Source organism: Manis pentadactyla, chromosome 3, assembly GCF_030020395.1.
Source record: "Manis pentadactyla isolate mManPen7 chromosome 3, mManPen7.hap1, whole genome shotgun sequence".
NCBI lineage: Eukaryota > Metazoa > Chordata > Mammalia > Pholidota > Manidae > Manis > Manis pentadactyla.
In genome coordinates, this window is record NC_080021.1 from 106,393,414 (window position 1) to 106,417,347 (window position 23,934).

The 23,934-nt window shown below is 36.2% G+C and overlaps 1 long non-coding RNA gene across 1 annotated transcript; it reads left to right on the top strand.

The window, feature by feature from the left end:
• Window positions 1-681: 681 nt before the first annotated feature.
• LOC130682922 (uncharacterized) lies at window positions 682-20,734 on the top strand. The gene is made up of 4 exons (XR_008996375.1): window positions 682-1,560; window positions 5,759-5,842; window positions 18,916-18,983; window positions 19,582-20,734. It is a non-coding gene; the product is annotated as an uncharacterized LOC130682922 (long non-coding RNA).
• The last annotated feature ends 3,200 nt before the right edge of the window (window positions 20,735-23,934 follow it).

Consider the following 23,934-nt stretch of genomic DNA (forward strand, 5'->3'; position numbering starts at 1 on the left):
CTTAATACTGATTATTAAGATGAACATGTTTTCACTGTTTGCATCTATGGAATTCTTCATGGTCTTTATAAATTTGAAAGAGGTATTTGATATCAGGTAGAGCTATTTATCTTTGGTCTTTCAGTTTTGCTGCAATTTACTTTCCTCTATACTGTAGGTTTACTACAACCTCTTCCCAGTGGACACCTTTGCCACAGTGTACACAGACTGTTTCTATTTTCACTGTGATGTTTTTCTTATTATTTTAAACTGTAGAAAACCATACAGAGTAGGACTGATTTGGGGTTTTGTGTTTTATTTCATTGTATTTATTTTTATGGCTATTCTGCATGGTAGGTAGTTAAAAGATATTTCAGAGAAGGGGGACAATGTGTATGATGGAAGAAAAACGAACCACTTAATTTTCTTCTTAAATATTCTAATTAGGTTGATCTAAATCTCTCAAATAGCTGACGAGTATGTGTGTGTCTGTGTGGGTGTGTCTGTATGTGGCAGGAAAAGGGAGAGATAAGGAAAGACAAAGTGAGACGGTGAGCAATTGTGGGGTACTGGGATAGAACTAGTGAGCTGGTAAATTGTTTGGGGTTCATGCAATAATTATTCTACATTTCTATATTGACATTATAGGTTCCAAGAAGCTTCTGAGTCATTAGATGTGGTAGAGCATAACTTTGTTTATTTGATTATTAATATCTGATTTAAACAAGGTTTCAAAATGAGTCATTCATGACAATGAACTAAATTCAGGTTCTCGTATTTTCCCTAAAATTAATCAAGCAAACAACCTTGAGAATTATTAAAAATAAAGACATGCAAAAATGCTATCAGAAGAGTAGCAGACTGGTGTTTAATAAAATAATTTTGTTTTTCAGGAAAACATGGAACAAATGACTTTTTGAATAAATGCTGCAATAATTGCATGCAGAAATCTTAATGTCTTTGCTGAAAGACGAAAAAGAACTACTTCAAATACAAAGCAATTTATAGTTCAGTTATGAGAATGCATTGGAAAGTAAAATTATAGCTGCTTGAGGCTTATTTGAATATATTTGAATTTATAATGAAGGAATTCAGAAGTAAAACAGTGTGGACTTGATCTACCAAATGTTGTGATCATTCTTAAGACTCCAGATTTCTTGGTAGTATAAAACTTGATTGCAACTGTTATTGGGAATGTATAGACTTTGGACAGAATCCATAATTTAGCAGAGTCCAGGGGAAAAAGTTCTTTGGTGAATATATAAAGGCATGATACAAACCAACCTTCAGCTTTTAGTTTCACTCATGGTCTAGTCATGTCCACTGCCAGAGCTCTTCTGGGAAGCCGTAAGGAGAGTGATTTGTTGGCCTAGCTTCTGACTTGACTTCATTCCTCTCTGCGGGGGATCACTTTACATTTCCTTAAATGCAGGGACAGCTTGTATGTTGGCAGTTGTTTGAATTGAGAAATAGATTTTAATGAACTAGTTTCTTTTGCTCAGCTGGAGTTGAAGTAGTCATAGACTAAATTAACAGCTACAGTCAAGGCTAAGATGACAGCTGTGTCCCAGAAAAGGAAAGGTAAGGGTTTTATTTTCTGCTACTACATTAGGATCATGCTCTTAAAAGAACAGGTTTTGCAACTTTACGCTTTTGAGATAGACTGCTTTTTTTTTTTAAGGTACCAAAGGTTCTTCCAAGGTAGTTTTGGAAACTTCAGGATAGGGAGAGCAGCCTGGCTGAAAGTCATTCATTATTCATCAGATAGTAATTTATATTCATCTTATGATTTAGAGTAGATAGTCTTAATTTTTTCTTCACCATGGCTAGTAGGTCATTAACATTATTCCTGTTGAACATCTAAGGATACAAATGAAGATAAAGGTTAAGTCACATGGATCAACAGAATAAAAACTGGAATTACATTCCCAAACCTTTTATTCAATAAGCGATGCAGCTTCTACTACTGCTATGTGCCTCACAAACATTTCCTCAGGCAGTCTGAAAGCACTTTTTTATTGAGGTAAAATTGGTATATAATGTAATAGTTTTAGGTGTACAGCATAATAATTCAATATTTATATACACTACAAAGTGATCACCACAATAAGTCTATCATCCATCACCAAACAATTGACCTCAGTCACTCAGTTCGCCAATGCCCCTGTGATGACCACCAGTCTGTCCTCCATGGCTATTTGTTTGTTTGTTCATTCGTTTTGTTTTTTAGATTCCTCATATATGTGAAATCATATGGTATTTGTCTTGTTCTGTCTGACTTCACTTGGCATAGTACCCTCTAGTTTCATGCATTTTGTCACAAATGGCAAGATTTCATTGTTTTTATGGCTCAGTAATATTCCATCGTATATGTATACCAAATCTTCTTTATCCATTCATCTATCAATAGACACTTAGGTTGCTTCCATATCTTGGCTATTGTTAATAATGCTGAGATAAATATAGGGGTGCATTTATCTTTTTTAATTTATTGATTTGAAGGTTCTTTCCACCTCTGAAATTTTAACAAGTATTTCATTTTTAATATATCACTATGCTATAAATCACATAGATGAAAAATATGGCTTTATTCTTATATATGAAAAAAGGGATAGTCCAAGTTATTAATGACTTTTTTACTCTCTAAAAAATTTGCATTTAAATGGTAATATGTGCTCATTATAATACAATTGTTATAATTCAGACAAATAGAAAAATAAATTAAATGAAATAATTCAGAAGTACATCAACCAGAGAGTCAGTATTAATATTTTTGTTACTGTTCTTCCAGATTTCCTTCCATGTCCAATTTTTTTATTTGGGGCCTTAAAAACATACAATAAACTTTTCATTTGCCTTAATACAAATACTTATTACTCTGTCATGAGTATTTTCCCTATTATATTAAATAAGTGGTAGTCTTAATTTTTACAAACATCATAACATGAATATATGCTTTGACAGAGATAGCTAGTTGTTTCTCAGTGTATTTCCACCCTTCCTCTCCCACTCCTCCCCCCAGTCCTCCATGGATCTAGATTTGTAGCTTTCCACATGACCATCTGGAACAGGGGTTGGCAAACTATGGCCTCTGGACCAAATCCAGCCTGTTGTCTATTATTGTACAATCTCCAAGCTAAGAATGGTTTTTATATTTGTGTGTATTAGGGTTCTCCTGAGAAACAGAACCAATAGGATATATATGTAGATATAGATAAGAGGAGATTTATTATAGGAATCGATTCATGTGATAATAGAGGCCTAAAGTCCTAAATTCTGCCATCTTCAAGCTATAGAACCAACAAAGCTAATGGTATAATTCAGTTTGAGTCTGAGAACCAGGAGCTGTGATGTTAAGGGGCAGGAAAATAGGAGACTCCAAGCTCAAGAAAGGAAGAGAGAATTTGTTCTTCCTTGGCTTTTTGTGTCATTCCCACTGCCAACAGATCATGTGTTGCCTACCACATTGGTGAGGTCCATCTTCTTTATTCAGTTTACAGAATCAAATGTTAATCTCTTGTACAAACACCTTCCCAGACACACCCAGAAGTGTTTTACCAGCTCTCCTGGCAGCCCTTAGCCCAGTCAGATTGACACATAAAATTAACCATCACAAAGTGGTTAAGTGGTTGTTGTAAAAAAAGGAAGAAGATACAGCACAGATGTTGTGTGGTTGAAATATTTACAATCTGATCCTTTACAAAAAATGTTTGCTGACCTGTAATATGGAATATAGAAAATATGTCTCAGACTCCCTTGCAGCTAGCTAGGTGGGGCCATGTGCCTTAGTTCAGCCCACATACCTGGGCTATTTCCTTAAAGGAGAGGGCATGCCCCTTTGCTCACCTTTCTCTTTCCTGCTGCTTGGCACCTGAGTTCAGGCAGTGGTGAGCCATAGTGATGAGAGGAGCACCCTGGGAATGGCTAAGTAACAAGACTGAAGGAGCCCAGCTCTCTAGGTGACCTTGTTGTTGTACAGTTACTGTACCAGCTCCAGATCACTTATCTGCAAATAGTTATGAGAAAGAGAAATGAATTTCTGTTTCATTTAAGCCACTGTTATTTGGAGTGTCTGTTACATGCAGCCTACTCCAAGATGCCATAGATTGTATGCACTTTTCATGTCTATAACCCTAAAAAAGAAAATATACTTTCATATGTACTTTTTCCAAATTTTTCTTATCACTAAAAATCTTTGTTTTTAAAAGACTCTTTTTTTTAAAGGCCCTTCTAGGCATATTTTTGCAGAGAATTTTGAAAACATACATCACTTTTGTGTTTATATGAGAATATGCAAAGAAATATAAGCAAAGCTTGCAGTCCAATTTCTCTAATAATTTTCACACAAAATCACCAAAGTCCTTATTTTCCATGTGATACTGTCCTCTGTGAGAGCAGGGGTGTCACCGATATAGCATTGCTTAAATGAGTGTTCCACTTGGCTCTGGGATGTTCTTCCAAGCTTCTGGCATCTGCTGCATGGTATCGATGCTCATGCATAGACACTGTCACACATGCAGCTTGGCTGAGAGTGATGGCGAGGTGCGTCCCAACCTTAAAACTGTTAAAATGGGAAAAGGTGCATCTTAGAATCAATAAAATTGCTTCTGCAGAACACTTGGAAATTACTGATAAACAGAAAACAGTCATGCATTTCCTCAATTACTTAATACTTCAGAGAATTGCCTTTCAATCTTTGACAAGCCTTTTTATTTATATAGTTGGTATTACATTGGATCTACTGTGCATCCTATTTTGTCACTTAGCAATAACCATAATTTCATATTATTATTAGTTCTGATAAATATTTATCAGATATGTGATATTCATTGTGTGGATGGCCAATAATCCACTTAGTTCTCTCTCAATAATTTAGCTAACCAAATTCACAACCTACAATGTAACTTCCTGATAATTTTATATGAATAAGAGTCAAGTATAGAGAAATGACAATAGAAACAACTATATAGGCTTTCAGGATATTTTTTTCCCCAAAAATAATTTCTTTAAAATCTCTAACAAAATTGAGAAATTTAAAGTATTCACAATAATTTTACAACAGAGAAGACTTATGTGGCTTTATTAAATATTCCACCTTTTGCTGCATGGTCACCAAAGGATGCACATAACTCCCACTTCATAGTGAGGATGTATTTTGCTATGGCAACCATTTTATCAAAATGCCTCCTTACAGTATTGAGAAAGACCTTAAATAGTTTAGGTTTAGGTTTTCAAAAAGACCCAAAGAGTGAAAAATCCCTAAAAGCAGAATGAAGGTCTCAGGTCAGATTCCAGTTATCTTGTCATAGGAAGGCTCATGAAAGAAATAAATGACACAATTTGATAGCTTGTCAATAACTATCTGAAGATAGAGTGAAGAATAATGGACAAATCCAAAAAGAAAGAAAGAAAGAAAAACTGGAAGTGTTCTATTCCAGGACAATTATTTGGGTTGATGTTCCTTTTAATACAAACTTCTGGGACATTAAAATTTTGAGACAGATTAGACAGAGATTATCATTTGACAATCAAGGATTATGGCCCCTAAAAAGATGTTCATTTTGAAAAGCACAGCAGCAGGTCCTGACAGCAGGAAAGAAAAATGCATCCCTAACAGAGCTGGAAGTACATAGCTGTTCTGAATTTTGACAGAAGCAACCCACAGAGACTACCTACAGCTATAAGATGTGATATTACCTTTGACTGTGTGAGTAAGAGACAAGAGATGAGGGCATTTATTAGAAAAACCTTTTTCTTTTTTTTTTTTGGTTGCTTACAGATACAAAGAAATGAAAATTGCAGCGCAAGATGAAAAGAGCACATGTTTTATAGAGAGGAGTTCCACTAAGTATTCTATGTCAAGGTACTATTTGTCTTTGATGATCACATGTTAAGTAATTTCAGAACAGTAACACTGAGCTTTAAACAGGAAAAAAGAAATGGAGAGAAAAATACAAATATGAAAGGAATAATACCCAAAGTAAGTGTTATGGCATTGTTACAATCTTGAATAAGCCTACCTAGACTGTGTTTGGTTTTGAAAAATTAACAACATACCCACAGAAGGGGAAGAACATTTGCAAATATGTCTAATAATGTATAAATTTGTATGTAAAATGTAAAATAGTGCAGCCACCTTGAAGAACAGCTTGGCAGTTCCTCAAAATGTTAAACACAAGGTTATCACATAACCCAGCAGTTTCACTCCTAAGTATATCCTGAAGAGAAATTAAAACTCTGTCTACACAAAAACTTGTACAATTATGTTCACAGCAGCATTATGCTTAATAGTTTCCAAAAAATGGAAATACCCCAGATATCCACAAACTGATGAATGGATAATAAAATAATAAAATACATCCATACAATGGAATATTATTGGGACAAAAAAAACCCCAAATCCTGCTCCATGTTACAACGTGGATAAACCTTGAAAATGTTATGCCAAGAAAGAGAAGCCAAACACAAAAGATCACATTGCATTTTATGAAATGTCCAGAATAGGTAAATTCAGAGAGACAGAAAGAAGATTACTATTTGGCGGGGGCCTGGGGAAGGGCAGAAGGGCAAGTGGCTGCTCATGTATGTGGTTTCTTTTGAAGTGAGGAAAATGTACTGCAATTAGGGGTAATTCTCGCACAACTTTGTGAATGTACTAAAATACATTGCATGAAAGTGTGAATTATATGTATATGAAATATATCTCAAGAAAGGTGTTATAAAAATCAGTAATTAAATTAAGACTATAAACACACAATTTCTAAAGATTTGGAGAGCTAGGTCTCTAGATTCACCTAAAACCTTTTCTTTCTCTTTTAATACATATATATATATAAATATTTTTGTAGATAATTATTTTTTATTGAAGGGTAGTTGACACACAGTATTACATTACATTAGTTTCAGGTGTACAACACAGTGATTCAACATTCATATACATGATAATTCTAGGTCCCAGCTATCACCATACCAAGTTGTTACAATATTTTGACTATATTCCGTATGCTATACATTACATCCCAGTTACTTATTTATTCTACAATCGGAAGTGTGTACTTTTTTTTCTTTTTTTGTGAGGGCATCTCTCATATTTATTGATCAAATGGTTGTTAACAACAATAAAATTCTGTATAGGGGAGTCAATGCTCAATGCACAATCATTAATCCACCCCAAGCCTAATTTTCGTCAGTCTCCAAACTTCTGAAGCATAACGAACAAGTTCTTACATGGAGAACAAAGTCATACATAGTGAATAAGTTACATGGTGAACAGTACAAGGGCAGTCATCACAGAAACTTTCGGTTTTGCTCATGCATTATGAACTATAAACAATCAGTTCAAATGTGAATATTCATTTGATTTTTACACTTGACTTATATGTGGATAGCACATTTCTCTCTTTATTATTTTTATTTTTAATAAAATGCTGAAGTGGTAGGTAGATACAAGATAAAGGTAGAAAACATAGTTTAGTGTTGTAAGAGAGCAAATGTAGATGATCAGGTGTGTGCCTGTAGACTATGTGTTAATCCAAGCTAGACAAGGGCAATAAAACATCCACGTATGCAGAAGATTTCTCTCAGAACAGTGGGGGGGAGGTTCTAAGCCTCACCTCTGTTGATCCCCAATTTCTCACCTGATGACCCCCCTGCGACTGTGCCTGTCTTAAGTTGTTCCTCCCTTGAGGAATCTTACCCGTCTCTGGCTAACCAGTCATCTTCCGGGGCCATACAGGGAAATGTAAAGTTGCTAAGTGAGAGAGAAGCCTTATTGTTTGAAAAGGTTAGCTTTTTACTTCTTTGCATATTTATGCCCTGTAGCTTCTATGCCCAGCATTTGTCTTGAGGTATCTTTACCACTTGGAAGAATTATGATACTCAGTAAATTCGATATGAGGCACGAATTCTATTTAAGGGTTGTAATTAGGAAAGAAGAAGAAAAGCTATAGAAGTAGCAGGCGGGAGAAAACTTGGTAAGATTGATTATTTCTTTGACATATCTTCTTGTAGAGTAACTTCAGCATGTATAGGTTTTAAACTACTAATTAAATTGCGCACACACATTAACATAATAGGAGTACAGTTACATAACTAAAGCAGACCTATAATTAACAGCCATCTCCAGTGAAACCAAGAAAAACAGTTAGGCACCTTAGGCATTTGTGAAAACTTATCTATGATATGGTGGATATTGTCCAGCTGAACTTGAACAGTCTGAGAGAAATCAGACAAATTAAAACAACCCATTCCTGGGGACTGTTCACATCCCATATGTTCTTTTAGCAGTAGATAGTCTGTAGTTGTAAGATTTTGGAGCGCTACAATTTGCACTTCTCCTAATTCTTGGTTGAGTTCCAACAGTATAGATCCAGTCAAATTTGTTGTTTTACTGTATGCACAGGCCAGCTTAGATATCTCCTCCTTCATTCCAATGGCAAGTCCAGGAACCGGTGGGATGAGTGCATCTACAGCTGTAGCAGTGCGTGGATCTTTGTTGGGGTTTTTTGATGACCATCTTCTGGCATGAGTCTTCCAGAGAGTGCTGATGTTGGAAGTTCTTTTTCATATCGTATCTTAGTTCATTTTCAGGGTAGCCAAATTAGGCTTTGATCCTCTGTATAAACACAAACAAACCCTTTGCCTACACTTTTATAGGCCCTTTATATCATTGCGTAGAACTCATTGGAGGTCACCACACAGGAACTGCTTTTTTTTTTTTTCCTTATCATTAATCTACACTTACATGGTGAATATTTTGTTTACTAGGCTCTCCCCTATACCAGGTCTCCCCTATAAACCCCTTTACAGTCACTGTCCATCAGCATAGCAAAATGTTGTAGAATCACTACTTGTCTTCTCTGTGTTGTGCAGCCCTCCCCTTTCTCCCAGCCCCCCATGCTTGCTAATCTTAATACCCTCCTTCTTCTTCACACCCCCTTATACCTCCCTACCCACCCATCCTCCCCAGTCCCTTTCCCTTTGCTACCTGTTAGTCCATTCTTGAGTTCTGTGATTCTGCTGCTGTTTTGTTCCTTCAGTTTTTCCTTTGTTCTTATATTCCACAGATGAGTGAGATCATTTGGTATTTCTCTTTCTCTGCCTGGCTTGTTTCACTGAGCATAATACGCTGCAGCTCCATCCATGTTGCTGCAAATGATAGGATTTGCCCTTTTCTTATGGCTGAGTAGTATTCCATTGTGTATATGTACCACCTCTTCTTATCCATTCATCTATCGATGGACATTTAGGTTGCTTCCAATTCTTGGCTATTGTAAATAGTGCTGCAATAAACACAGGGGTGCATTGGTCTTTCTCATACTTGATTGCTGCATTCTTAGGGTAAATTCCTAGGAGTGCAATTCCTGGGTCAAATGGTAAGTCTGTTTTGAGCATTTTGATGTACCTCCATACTGCTTTCCACAATGGTTGAACTAATTTACTTTCCCACCAGCAGTGTAGGAGGGTTCCCCTTTCTCCACAGCCTCGCCAACATTTGTTGTTGTTTGTCTTTTGGATGGCAGCCATCCTTACTGGTGTGAGGTGATACCTCATTGTAGTTTTAATTTGCATTTCTCTGATAATTAGCGATGTGGAGCATCTTTTCATGTGTCTGTTGGCCATCTGTATTGCTGTTTTGGAGAACTGTTCAGTTCCTCTGCCCATTTTTTAATTGGGTTATTTGTTTTTTGTTTGTTGAGGCGTGTGAGCTCTTTATATATTCTGGACGTCAAGCCTTTATCGGATGTGTCATTTTCAAATATATTCTCCCATACTGCAGGGTTCCTTTTTGTTCTATTGATGGTGTCTTTTGCTGTACAAAAGCTTTTCAGCTTAATATAGTCCCACTTGTTCATTTTTGCTGTTGTTTTCCTTGCCCGGGGAGATATATTCAAGAAGAGGTCACTCATGTTCATGTCTAAGAGGTTTTTGCCTATGTTTTCTTCCAAGAGTTTAATGGTTTCATGACTTACATTCAGGTCTTTGATCCATTTTGAGTTTACTTTTGTATATGGGGTTAGACAATGGTCCAGTTTCATTCTCCTACATGTAGCTGTCCAGTTTTGCCAGCACCATCTGTTGAAGAGACTGTCATTTTGCCATTGTATGTCCATGGCTCCTTTATCAAATATTAATTGACCATATATGTCTGGGTTAATGTCTGGATTCTCTAGTCTGTTCCATTGGTCTGTGGCTCTGTTCTTGTGCCAGTACCAAATTGTCTTGATTACTATGGCTTTATAGTAGAGCTTGAAGTTGGGGAGTGAGATCCCCCCTACTTTATTCTTCTTTCTCAGGATTGCTTTGGCTATTCGGGGTCTTTGGTGTTTCCATATGAATTTTTGAATTATTTGTTCCAGTTCATTGAAGAATGTTGCTGGTAGTTTCATAGGGATTGCATCAAATCTGTATATTGCTTTGGGCAGGATGGCCATTTTGATGATATTAATTCTTCCTAGCCACGAGCATGGGATGAGTTTGCATGTGTTAGTGTCCCCTTTAATTTCTCTTAAGACTGACTTGTAGTTTTCAGAGTATCAGTCTTTCACTTCTTTGGTTAGGTTTATTCCTAGGTATTTAATTTCTTTTGAAGCAATTGTGAATGGAGTTGTTTTCCTGATTTCTCTTTCTGTTGGTTCATTGTTAGTGTATAGGAAAGCCACAGATTTCTGTATGTTGATTTTGTATCCTGCAACTTTGCTGTATTCCGATATCAGTTCTAGTAGTTTTGGGGTGGAGTCTTTAGGGTTTTTTATGTACAGTATCATGTCATCTGCAAATAGTGACAGTTTAACTTCTTCTTTACCAATCTGGATTCCTTGTATTTCTTTGTTTTGTCTGATTGCCGTGGCTAGGACCTCCAGTACTATGTTAAATAACAGTGGGCAGAGTGGGCATCCCTGTCTAGTTTCCGATCTCAGAGGAAATGTTTTCAGCTTCTCGCTGTTCAGTATAATGTTGGCTGTGGGTTTATCATAGATGGCCTTTATTATGTTGAGGTTCTTGCCCTCTATTCCCATTTTGCTGAGAGTTTTTATCATGAATGGATGTTGAACTTTGTCAAATGCTTTTTCAGCATCTATGGAGATGATCATGTGGTTTTTGTCTTTCTTTTTGTTGATGTGGTGGGTGATGTTGATGGACTTTTGAATGTTGTACCATCCTTACATCCCTGGGATGAATCCCACTTGGTCATGGTGTATGATCCTTTTGATGTATTTTTGAATTAGGTTTGCTAATATTTTGTTGATAATTTTTGCATCTACGCTCATCAGGGATATTGGTCTGTAGTTTTCTTTTTTGGTGGGGTCTTTGCCTGGTTTTGGTATTAGGGTGATGTTAGCTTCATAGAATGAGTTTGGGAGTATCCCCTCCTCCTCTATTTTTTGGAAAACTTTAAGAAGAATGGGTATTATGTCTTCTCTGTATGTCTGATAAAATTCCGATGGAAATCCATCTGGCCTGGTGGTTTTGTTTTTTGGTAGTTTTTTGATTACCATTTCAATTTTGTTGCTGGTAATTGGCCTGTTTAGATTTTCTGTTTCTTTCTGGGTCAGTCTTGGAAGGTTGTATTTTTCTAGGAAGTTGTCCATTTCTCCTAGGTTTCCCAGCTTGTTAGCATATAGGTTTTCATAGTATTCTCTAATAATTCTTTGTATTTCTGTGGGGTCCGTCGTGATTTTTCCTTTCTCGTTTCTGATACTGTTGATTTGTGTTGACTCTCTTTTCCTCTTAATAAGTCTGGCTAGAGGCTTATCTCTTTTGTTTATTTTCTCAAAGAACCAGCTCTTGGTTTTATTGATTTTTGCTATTGTTTTATTCTTCTCAGTTTTATTTATTTCTTCTCTGTTCCTTATTATGTCCCTCCTTCTGCTGACCTTAGGCCTCATTTGTTCTTCTTTTTCCAATTTCGATAATTGGGACATTAGACCATTCATTTGGGATTGTTCTTCCTTTTTTAAATATGCTTGGATTGCTATATACTTTCCTCTTAAGACTGCTTTTGCTGTGTCCCACAGAAGTTGGGGCTTAGTGTTGTTGTTGTCATTTCTTTCCATATATTGCTGGATCTCCATTTTTATTTGGTCATTGATCCATTGATTATTTAGGAGCGTGTTGTTAAGCCTCCATGTGTTTGTGAGCCTTTTTGCTTTCTTTGTGCAGTTTATTTCTAGTTTTATGCCTTTGTGGTCTGAAAAGTTGGTTGGTAGGATTTCAATCTTTTGGAATTTACTGAGGCTCTTTCTGTGGCCTAGTATGTGGTCTATTCTGGAGAATGTTCCATGTGCACTTGAGAAGAATGTATATTCTGTTGCTTTTGGATGTAGAGTTCTATAGATGTCTATTAGGTCCATCTGCTCTACTGTGTTGTTCAGTGCTTCTGTGTCCTTACTTATTTTCTGCCCGGTGGATCTATCCTTTGGGGTGAGTAGTGTGTTGAAGTCTCCTAGAATGAATGCATTGCAGTCTATTTCCCCCTTTAGTTCTGTTAGTATTTGTTTCACATATGCTGGGGCTCCTGTGTTGGGTGCATATATATTTAGAATGGTTATATCGTCTTGTTGGACTGAGCCCTTTTTCATTATGTAGTGTCCTTCTTTATCTCTTGTTACTTTCTTTGTTTTGAAGTCTGTTTTGTCTGATATTAGTACTGCAACCCCTGCTTTCTTCTTGCTGTTGTTTGCCTGAAATATGCTTTTCCATCCCTTGACTTTTAGTCTGTACATGTCTTTGGGTTTGAGGTGAGTTTCTTGTAAGCAGCATATAGATGGGTCTTGCTTTTTTATCCATTCTATTTCTGTGTGTCTTTTGATTGGTGCATTCAGTCCATTAACATTTAGGGTGACTATTGAAAGATATGTACTTATTGCCATGGCAGGCTTTAAATTCGTGGTTACCAAAGGTTCAAGATTAGCCTCTTTAGTATCTTACTGCCTAACTTAGCTCGCTTATTGAGCTGTTATATACACTGTCTGGAGATTCTTTTCTTCTCTCCCTTCTTATTCCTCCTCCTTAATTCTTCATATGTTTGATGTTTTGTGCTGTGCTCTTTCTAGGAGTGCTCCCATCTAGAGCAGTCCCTGTAAGATGTCCTGTAGAGGTGGTCTGTGGGAAGCAAATTCCCTCAGCTTTTGTCTGGGTATTGTTTAATCCCACCATCATAGTTGAATGATAGTCGTGCTGGATACAGTATCCTTGGTTCAAGGCCATTCTGTTTCATTGCACTGAATATATCATGCCATTCTCTTCTGGCCTGTAGGCTTTCTGTCAAGAAGTCTGATGTTAGCCTGATGGGTTTTCCTTTATAGGTGACCTTTTCCTCTCTAGCTGCCTTTAAAACTCTTTCCTTGTCCTTGATCTTTGCCATTTTAATTATTATGTGTCTTGGTGTTGTCCTCCTTGGATCCTTTCTGTTGGGGGTTCTGTGTATTTCCGTCGTCTGTTCTATTATTTCCTCCCCCAATTTGGGGAAGTTTTCAGCAATTATTTCTTCCAAGATACTTTCCATCCCTTTTCCTCTCTCTTCTTCTTCTGGTACCCCTATAATACGGATATTGTTCCTGTTGGATTGGTCACACAGTTCTCTTAACATTGTTTCATTCCTGTAGATCCTTTTATCTCTCTCTATGTCAGCTTCTATGTGTTCCTGTTCTCTGGTTTCAATTCCGTCAATGGCCTCTTGCATCCTATCCATTCTGCTTATAAACCCTTCCAGAGTTTGTTTCATTTCTGTAATCTCCTCTCTGGCATCTGTGATCTCCCTCCGGACTTCATCCCATATCTCTTGCGTATTTCTCTGCATCTCTGTCAGCATGTGTATGATTCTTATTTTGAATTCTTTGTCAGGAAGACTGGTTAGGTCTGTCTCCTTCTCTGGTGTTGTCTCTGTGATCTTTGTCTGCCTGTAGTTTTGCCTTTTCATGGTATTAGGAATAGTTTGCAGAGCTGGGATGAGTGACGGCTGGAAGAACTTCCCTTCTTGTTGGTTTGTGGCCCTCCTCTCCTGGGAGAACAGCGACCTCTAGTGGCTTGTGCTGGGCAGCTGCACACAGACAGGGCTTCTGCTTCCTGCCCGACTGCTATGGAGTTAATCTCCGCTGTTGCTGTGGGCGTGGCCTGGCTCGGGCTCCTCTTCCAAAATGGTGGAGTCGCGTTGGAGGGGGAGGGGCCTGGGGGCTATTTATCTCTGTAAGGGGCCTCCGAGCTCCCTGCAGCCCAGGGGTTAGGGTGCCCAGAGATCCCCGGATTCTCTACCTCTGGATTAAGTGCCCCGCCCTGCCCCTTTAAGACTTCCAAAAAGCACCTGCCAAAACAAAACAACGACCACAAAAAAAATTTTTTTTAATTAAAAAAATAAAATAAAAATAAAAAATGGCCGCTCGTTTTTCTTTATTCTCCAGTGCCAGCCTCATTCATCTGCTCACTGGTCTTGCTGCCCTGTTTCCCTAGTATTGGGGTCCCTCTCACTTTAAGACTTCCAAAAAGCGCTCACCAAAACAAAACAGAAAAAAAAAAAAAGAAAAAAATGGCTCCTCGCTTTTCTTATGTCCTCCGGCACCAGGCCTCCAGTACCCGCTCACTGTTCTTGCTACCCTGTTTCCCTAGTATCCAAGGCCCCCCGTGCACGCACTGTGTCTGCGCTCTGGCCCGGATGGCTGCGGCTGGGTGTTCGGCAGTCCTGTGCTCCGTCTCCCTCCCGCTCTGCCTGCTCTTCTCCCGCCGGGAGCTGGGGGGAGGGGCGCTCGGGTCCCGTGGGGCCGGGGCTTGTATCTTACCCCCTTTAAGAGGCACTGGGTTCTTGCAGGTGTGGATGTGGTCTGGATGTTGTCCTGTGTCCTCTGGTCTTTATTCTAGGAAAAGTTGTCTTCGTTATATTTTCATAGATATATGTGGTTTTGGGAGATTTCTGCTGCTCTACTCACGCCTCCATCTTTGCTCCCCTCTGTTGTTGAGTTTTAATGCTGTGTAAAATAGAAACTGTATACTTCAAGTAAGAAATTTTATCTTCTTATTTTTTTAACACATTCGGTTCTGCATAGAAGTTAATTCAGAGATTGCCCAGTTATATAATTGCAACAGACACATAAGACTCAGCTACAAGTTTGTTTGAGAGTAAGTTTGTCATCATTTAGAACTGCTGGAGCTTGTCTGGTGCAGTTCATGTGTCCAAAATCCTTGAAACTACACATTTTGTGTTTCAACAGTGAATTTAAAATAAGTGATAGTACAGTAAATGCAAAGACAGAGACAAAATTGAATTGCTTCAATCTGTCATTCTATATGACCACTTGGAAATTTTTTTAAAATTTCCTAACTGTAGACCCATCTGAAAGCTGCTAGAATCCATCCCCAAAAGACCAATATATGACACCACTGTAATTTTTGGCATATGAAAGGATTTCAAAATATTTGTCATACTTATCTTTGTCTTTAAGACTTTTTCCAAGTATTTGTATATCTGTTGGTTTATGTGAAATAGCTTTTTGAAGTTAAAAGTAATAAGGCATGCTTTGATCACCTACAAGCATAGAGAGGTTACAAACCTAGTTATACTATCTGTTGCATAAAAATGCAGAAAAGATCAGTTTTGATGAAGTCATTTAGACTTTAAAATAGAAACTGTAATGTTATTTACTGTTCATTACTGAGATTGGAGAGTATGTAAATATAAGTTTTCCTCCATTTTTCAAGATGAAAGTATAAATCCAATTTCAAAGTACCATTACTTTTTTTCATTATTGTATTTGCTTTAATTTTCATTAACAATCTTTTCCTTGCATGATCATATATATAGGGAGTTCAAAGAAAACTTTCACTTTTTTTCTGGCCATTAATTTTTTGTTTCATTACAAATATATTACTGACAAAAAATTTTTCATATAGGGATGTGTTAAAAATGATATACTCTTGAAGTCATATAGGTATAGCAATGCTAAAAGATCCAGTGTCTGAGAGTCTAGAGACAAAGGGATAAGAGGAAGAACATATATAGGAAGAAGAAAAGTAGAAGAGGAAAAGTGGTTGCTCTATTATTCCCAGAATCCCTATTTTGATATGAGATAATACAGGAGCTTTACTTTCAGAGCCAGTATGATTTGAGGAGCAAGGAGAAAGCCACCCTTTTGCCCGCTTGCTGGCCACTACATGGCATTCCTTTAACTGGAAATAAAGCTTTTAATTCCACATTTAGAGATATAAGACAAAAATTCAATGTCTTTCATTCCTTCAACAATTATTTTTGACTGCCTATTAAATACTAATGGCAGTGAGTTAGTCTATGTCATTAGCCAGAAACCCAGCAAAAAACTAGACTAGCAGTAGCAGTGTGCCCAGTTCTTTATCACAGGACTTTTTTTTTCATGGTATCATTAATATAAAATGATTTTTTATTATGGTATCATTAATATTCATGGGCAATATTGTGGTTACTAGATTCCCCTGAACATCAAGTCCCCACCACATACCCCCATTACAGTCACTGTCCATCAGCATAGTAAGATGCTATAGAGTCACTATTTGTCTTCTCTGTGCTATACTGCTTTCCCTGTGCTCCTCCCCACCACATTATGTGTGCTAATCATAATGCCCCTTAATCCCCTGATCCCTCCCTTCCCCCCACCCTCCCCAGTCCCTTTCCCTTTGGTAACTGTTAGTTCATTCTTGGGTTCTGTGAGTCTGCTGCCATTTTGTTCCTTCAGTTTTTGCTTTGTTGTTATACTCCACAGATAAGTGAAAACATTTGGTACTTGTCTTTCCCTACCTGGCTTATTTCACTGAGCATAGTACCCTCTAGCTCCGTCCATGGTGCAAATGGTAGGATTTGTTTTCTTCTTATGGCTGAATAATATTCCATTGTGTATATGTACCACATCTTCTTTATCCATTCATCTACTGATGGACACTTAGGTTGCTTCCATATCTTGGCTATTGTAAATAGTGCTGCAATAAATATAGGGGGTGTACATAAGTCTTCTTTAATCTGAGAACTTGTTTTCTTTGCATGAATTCCTAGGAGTGGAATTCCTGGGTCAAATGGTATTTTGATTTTAGTTTTTTGAGGAACCTCCATATTGCTTTCCACAATTGTTGAACTAATATACATTCCTATCAGCAGTATAGGAGGGTTCCCCTTTCTCCCCATCCTCACCAGCATTTGTTGTTCCTAGTCTTTTAAATGTTGGCCATCCTAACTGGTGTGAGGTGATATTTCATTGTGTTTTTAATTTGCATCTTTTCATGTGCCTGTCGGCCATCTGAATTTCTTCTTTGGAGAATTGTCTGTTCAGACCCTCTGTACATTTGTTAACAGGGTTATTTGCTTTTTGGGTGTTGAGGCGTGTGGGTCCTTTATATGTTTTGGATGTTAACTCCTTGTTGGATATGTCATTTACAAATATATTCTCCCATACCTTAGGGTGCCTTTTTGTTCTACTGATGGTGTCCTTTGCTGTACAAAAGCTTTTTAGTTTAATGTAGTCCCATTTGTTCATTTTTACTTTTGTTTCCCTTGTCCGAGGAGATGTGTTCAGGAAAAAGTTGCTTATGTTTATATTCAAGAGAGTTTTGCCCATTTTATTCTAAGAGTTTTATGGTTTCATGACTTACATTCAGGTCTTTGTTCCATTTTGAGTTTACTTTTGTATTTGGGGTTAGACAATAATCCAGTTCCATTCTCTTACATGTAGATGTCCATTTTTGCCAACACCAGTTGTTGAAGAGGCTGTCATTTCCCCATTTTATATCCATGGCTCCTTTATTGTACATTAATTGACCATATATGCTTGGGTTTATGTCTGGGTTCTCTATTCTGTTTCATTGACCTGTTGGTCTGTTCTTGTGCCAGTACCAAATTGTCTTGATTACTGTGACTTTGTAGTAGAACTTGAAGTCGGGGAGCATAATCCCTCCAGGTTTATTCTTCTTTCTCAGGATTGCTTTAGCTATTGGGGGTCTTTTGTGGTTCCATATTAGAGCTATTTTCTCTAGTTCATTGAAGAATGACATTGGTATTTTGATAGGGATTGCACTGATTGTAGACTGTAGATTTATTTAGATTAATTGTAGATTTTTTTGGTCAGGATGGCCATTTTGACAATATTAATTCTTCCTCTCAATAAACAAGGGATGTATTTCCATTATTGGTATTTTCTTTAATTTCTCTGATGAGTGTCTTGTAGTTTTCAGGGTATAGGTCTTTCACTTCCTTGATTAGCCTTATTCCTAGGAGTTTTATTCTTTTTGATGCAGTTGTGAATGGAATTGTTTTCTTGATTTCTCTTTCTGCTAGTTCATCATCAGTATATAGGATTGCAACAGATTTCTGTGTATTAATGTTGTATCCTGCAACTTTGCTGAATTCAGTTATTAATTCTAGCCATTCTGGAGTGTATTCTTTAGGATTTTTTATGTACAATATCATGTCATCTATATAGCAGTCTGAATCTTAAAAGATGAAAAGGAGTCTGTCAAATATTAGAGTCAAACATTTTGCATAAATGGAAGGGTATACTCTAATAAAGGCGTAAAACATAATAATTTTGAATCCTTACTAATGTAGCTGAAGCTTAACATGTTGTTAAAATGGTGCAATTCTGAGGTAGAAAATAGAGTATGTTGTGGCTTTATATGTTTCTACAGTATTTTTAAATTTTGTTTTGTTTCTGATCGTTTTGTTTATTCATGTTGTTGAAAGGATTTTTTAATGAATCTTTGAGATGTTTATATGCTTTTAACCTGGCGATTTCTAGTATTTCCCAAATATTTGTTGAAGTTGTGGACAGTTTAGAAGTACTTCCTAAATAAGTAAATATTCAGCTAAAGATTAAGCTTAATTTAAACTCTCAATTGATAAAATGTTATTTTATATTTTTATTTAAGATTATGGCTTTTATTGAACCATTCTATGTAGTTCAACTAAATATATCCATTTGTCAGCAGAACAAGACTTAGAAATTACATCAGTGGAAGAAGAAAGTCCTGATGTAAGTGAATACATCCACCCACCAGTATGTAAAATTTTTAATTTAATTTCTTGTTTTTTTTGCTATGCTTTAATATTGTAACATAGTTCAAATGAAATTACCTTTTGAATTTGCATTTCAGAGTCAATAGATCATCCCTCATTAAGAAGTCTGTAAATCAATGAGGAATGTGATAGAATATATCTCTCTATTCAGATCTTCCTCATACACAAAACTGTGAGGAAATGTGGATCAAAGTAGGCAAATTGGAGTCAAAAAATAATTTTAAACTCATCACATTTGAGTTAAAACAGAAGTTTCATAATTCTTAGGAAAAAGAATTGTAGGCATTTTAATATGCCCAAATATATGCTGGCCTAAGGCTTACTCCAGGGTAACTGAATAGTTTAGATTTTGACTATAAAGTCAATTTTTAATTGTAGTTTTGTTTTATTATTCTTTAAATTTATGCATTCTGAGTTGTAATTTGGGGAAAGGCCTTTCTAATTCTGAGATTCTTGAAAATTCTTAGTTCTTTTTTTTACTCTTATGGGTTCATTGTCTGCAGTTAAATTTTTGAACTGTTGGTAATTTATGCCTGTATAAAGTTTGATGTTTGGATCCAAATTTTTTTTTCATACAGTGTCAAAAGAAGATACTTGAACACAAGTATCAAAACAAACTAAATAAACTGAAGAAATACATCAGAAAGCAGGAGTACTCAGAAGAGAGATTATCTCAACTACAACATGAAAATGAGTTGCTCCGACAGCAACTGAATGATTCTCAGAACAAAGCTGAAGATAATAAAAAGACACTTCTTAACATCCTAAACCTGCTTGAGGAATCTGTAGAAGAACTTCAAACTGAATACAAAAAGTGTTTTATGCTAATAGGAAAAAGTAAAGAATTAATCAATGATTGTAGTCATCTCAAAGAAAGAATGAATCAAGATGAAAATAAGGAAAGAGAACAAGAAATAAGCATTTAGGAAAATAAATATTTTTCAAACTTCCTGAAAGAAAATTCAAATTAATATTTGATTATGGAAAAATGTTGAGTCTAGTGGATATAAAAAGAATATAGACTATGAATCAGCTTAAAAGCATACTTTGTATCCAGCAAAAAACTTAGACCTGGCAGGTGCTTATTTTGAAGAAAGACATTTGTGTGACTATGAAATTTTAAGAGGTTAAGTTATAAATTTTTACTGATAGTCACAATTTAGTCTTATACTGCTAAAATAATAATTTTAATCTTTGTGTCATCACATTTTAATACCATGATGAAGCAGAAAAGTGGAAATGCTCATACTTAAAATGAACCTCTAGATTCAATTAAGTGGATCACCTTGAAAGTGATTCCAGATTTCCCAGATGAGATGAAGGGCAAATGCTGTATGTCACAGTCCTTTTCCTTCAGTAGCTTTTATACATTTTTAGTTTGTATAATTTTATTTTGATTCATGTCAATTTGAATTTGATTTGGAAACATTTTAGTATAAATCATGTATTCTTATGATCTCTAACTCTTTAAAGGCATCTACTTTCCAGTACATCATAATTTGGGACAAATGTGCTGAAGTATAGCAAAACAACACTTGATTTAATCTTCCCACTTCTATTTATAGTTTTCTTCAAACATTTTTACAAATAGTTTGCTCACAGTTCTTATTTCAAGGAGAAATGTGGTTGAGAGATTACAAGACCTAGGTCTGTACATAACAAACTTACTAGACGTAGGTGTGTCCAGTACAAAGAGAACTGTAACTGTCTGTAATTGGAGCTCTTTTTCGGACTAATCGACAGCGCAGGAGGCAGGATTCGTGTATAGCAGGAATGGAGTGCATTATAGGAGCCAAGGTCAGGGAGGCAGGCAGACGCCCGGTTACCAGGGGCCTGAGTCCCATTGGCATGACTTCACATTTATTCTCAGATGGGGATCTTTTGGAAGGACTCGAGCAGAGGATTCAGTATGTGAGGAACTCTGAAGTCAATTTAGCTTACTAGGAAAAAAAGAGAAAACTTTTCACGAAAAATTTACCACCCAAGTCCCATTCACATGCCTATTTTTTTTTTTTTTTTGAGACTTGACTAGGTGGTAAAGCTCTGCAAATTCTTATTGTTGGGAGGGGGGAGTGGATAGTGGGGCTGAATTCATTGTCTTAAGGACAGAATATTGATTAGGCAGGAGGATCACACCAAATTCAATAAACAGGAATGTGTATGCATGAGGAAAAGGTGAATTGATGAATGTGGTGATGTTTTTCAAAATATCTATGTTAGAGTGATATATTATTAACCTAATTTAATGATGTGGTTTACAAAAACAGAAATATCTTAAATGTTTTATTAGGTAGTTGTGAGACAACTCCAGCAACAATGGGATGACACCATAATACAATCTAAGTCAGAGGCTTTACTAGAGGTTACATCACATTGCCATATTAATGTCCGACATAAGACATGGTACTTAAGGAAGAAATTAAATTCAGAAGTCGAGTATGTATGAAATTTAACATTTCAACATTTAATCTAGAGCTGATAGTGTTTTAGAATAGTAATTTCTGTGGATAACTTTCTTTTATATTTTCATTATAATAAATTTATTATAATTTTACTGCCTTTACAATGTACTTACTTCTTAAACTCTGACTTTAGTCCTGCTATTTATATTACACATTTTTTCTTACATTTAACCTCAGAAAAGCTGAGGATTATGCATCATTCCTCACATCAGTTGAGACTTTGTCTTTTTAGTACCAAACATTGTTTTTTTATAGATCTCTCTTTGCCATGATGAGGGAAGCCAGATAAAATCAGATGATAATGTTTAATGGAATGTTTCAGAATATTGTCATTTTTCATATCTTCACTGTTGTGAATGGATATAGAATCTGTGTACATTTATTTCATAGATTTCAGGATAATCTGTACAAAAGGTCATTCTATAAACCAGCTGAAATTAAATACTTCCATCATTTCCTTTCCCCTTTAGATACCCTGTAAAAATGTAAATTGTAATTATGTACAGTATATACCCCAAAACAGAGAATTAAGAAAATTATCTATATCCAGCCATTGGACTTTTTAAAGTCTTACTGAGATGTAATTCATACAGCATAAAATTCACCCATTTAAAATGTCCAATTCAGTATCTCTGAGTAAATTCACAGACTTCTGTAACTGTCCCTGCAATCAAGTAGAACATTTTCATCACCCCAAAGAGAAACCCCCATCCCTTAGCCACCACCCCCACCTCCCATCTTCCCCAGTTCCAGGCAAGCCACCAGTCTACATTCTATCTCTAAGGTTTGCCTACTCTGGATATGTCAAAGAAGTGGAACCACAATTTGTGGTCCTTTGTGACTAGCTCTTTCACTTAACATAAAGTGTTCAGGGATCATCATGTTACAGCACATATCAGTACTTCATTTCTTTTGTCAACAATACACCATGGTGTGGTGTAACCACTTACTCATAAGTTGATGGACCTTTGGGTTGTGTCCACTTGTTGACTGTTAATGATGATGCTATGAGCATTCATTTGCAAGTTACTGGGAGGACATAGGTTTTTCTTTCCCTGCCACTCGATTTAATCCTGAGTTAACTGGGCTGATGTCACCATCTCTTGACCTTTTCTCATGTGCCTTTTCTGTTCCTCAGTTTCTGACCCTCTTGCCCTAATCCTGAATTACTCAAACCTGCTCACACCTCTGTTCTCCTGAAGCTCTAACTGTTCTCATTGGCCTTTACCCTCATTGGCATTTATCATCTAGTCTGTGCAGGACAATTCATCTCCCTGCAGATACATTTTGGACATATACATTGTCTCTGTTTCCTCTACTTAAAGCAGTTGGTTTTATAGATTTCTGGAAGGAGGGTAGCATGTGTTTCTCCCTTTAAATATTTCAGTTTCTATCATTATTTTTACAAAATTGATCTCTCAGAATGATTCTCACTAGATAATCATTTTATTTTTAAGACTGTTTGGTATAAAACTAATAAGAGGAAAAGAAAACTTGTGATTTAAAAATTGTACCATACTCTTGGATAATATTGTTTACTTTAGAATATCTTAAACAGATTGTTATTCTTTGAATTGTCATATTATATGAGTACTAAAATAAAAATGATTCAAATTTATTTTTATAATGCAGATTTAATTCAATTGAAGTTCTAATAAATATATTAAACTTCAGGTCTTTTTTTCACATTTAAAATTGCTCTCTGAATCATTGGCTCAAAACTAAGGAGAAAAATATGCTGTAGTTATTCACATTACAGTTATTTAAAAATGTATTAATTTGCTTTAGGTAGGACCAGCACCACAAGAGAAGTTAGAGCAGTTGAGAGAGCATGATGATGCTTCATGTAGAAGGCAAATGGAACTCAATTAAAGATCTGGAATCTCAACTCTCCAAAAAAATTTCTCAGGAGGACTCTATTAAAACTGAATTGGAGAAATATAAACAATTCTACCTAGAAGAATTAAAGATTATTGAGTCATTGGCAAATCAACTAAACAAGTATGTCAAAACAGAATCAGAAAAAATAAATTAAGCTCATTAGTTTGCCTCTAAAGCATTATTTCTATTGAGCCAGGTTTATAAGATTAGTAGGAAGTGAAAGCTAACTGAATAGCATATTCTGGAAAGTGATGTTTGTAAATCAACTTATCTTTAAGGTGTTTGTCCAACACAGTTTGTATCTCTCTTCCTTGTTTTTAAATGACTTTATTTTTCCCTTTTAATTTCATAGTTAACCTGATCTACTAGTCTTGAAGCTCAGTGTTTTTGAAGCTTTGTAACTTAGTGATATTATTGTAAAATTGCTTCCTAAAGAATTCCACTAAATAGAAATATTAATGAGTTTAACTCTTTTTTGGAAGATTACATCTTAAACTCAAAGGGCCAAGTACTACTACTCAGCTGTCTTGCCTGAGGGTTTCAGCCCCAGGCAAGTTCACTATGGATTCAGGGAGACCGAGAAATGAC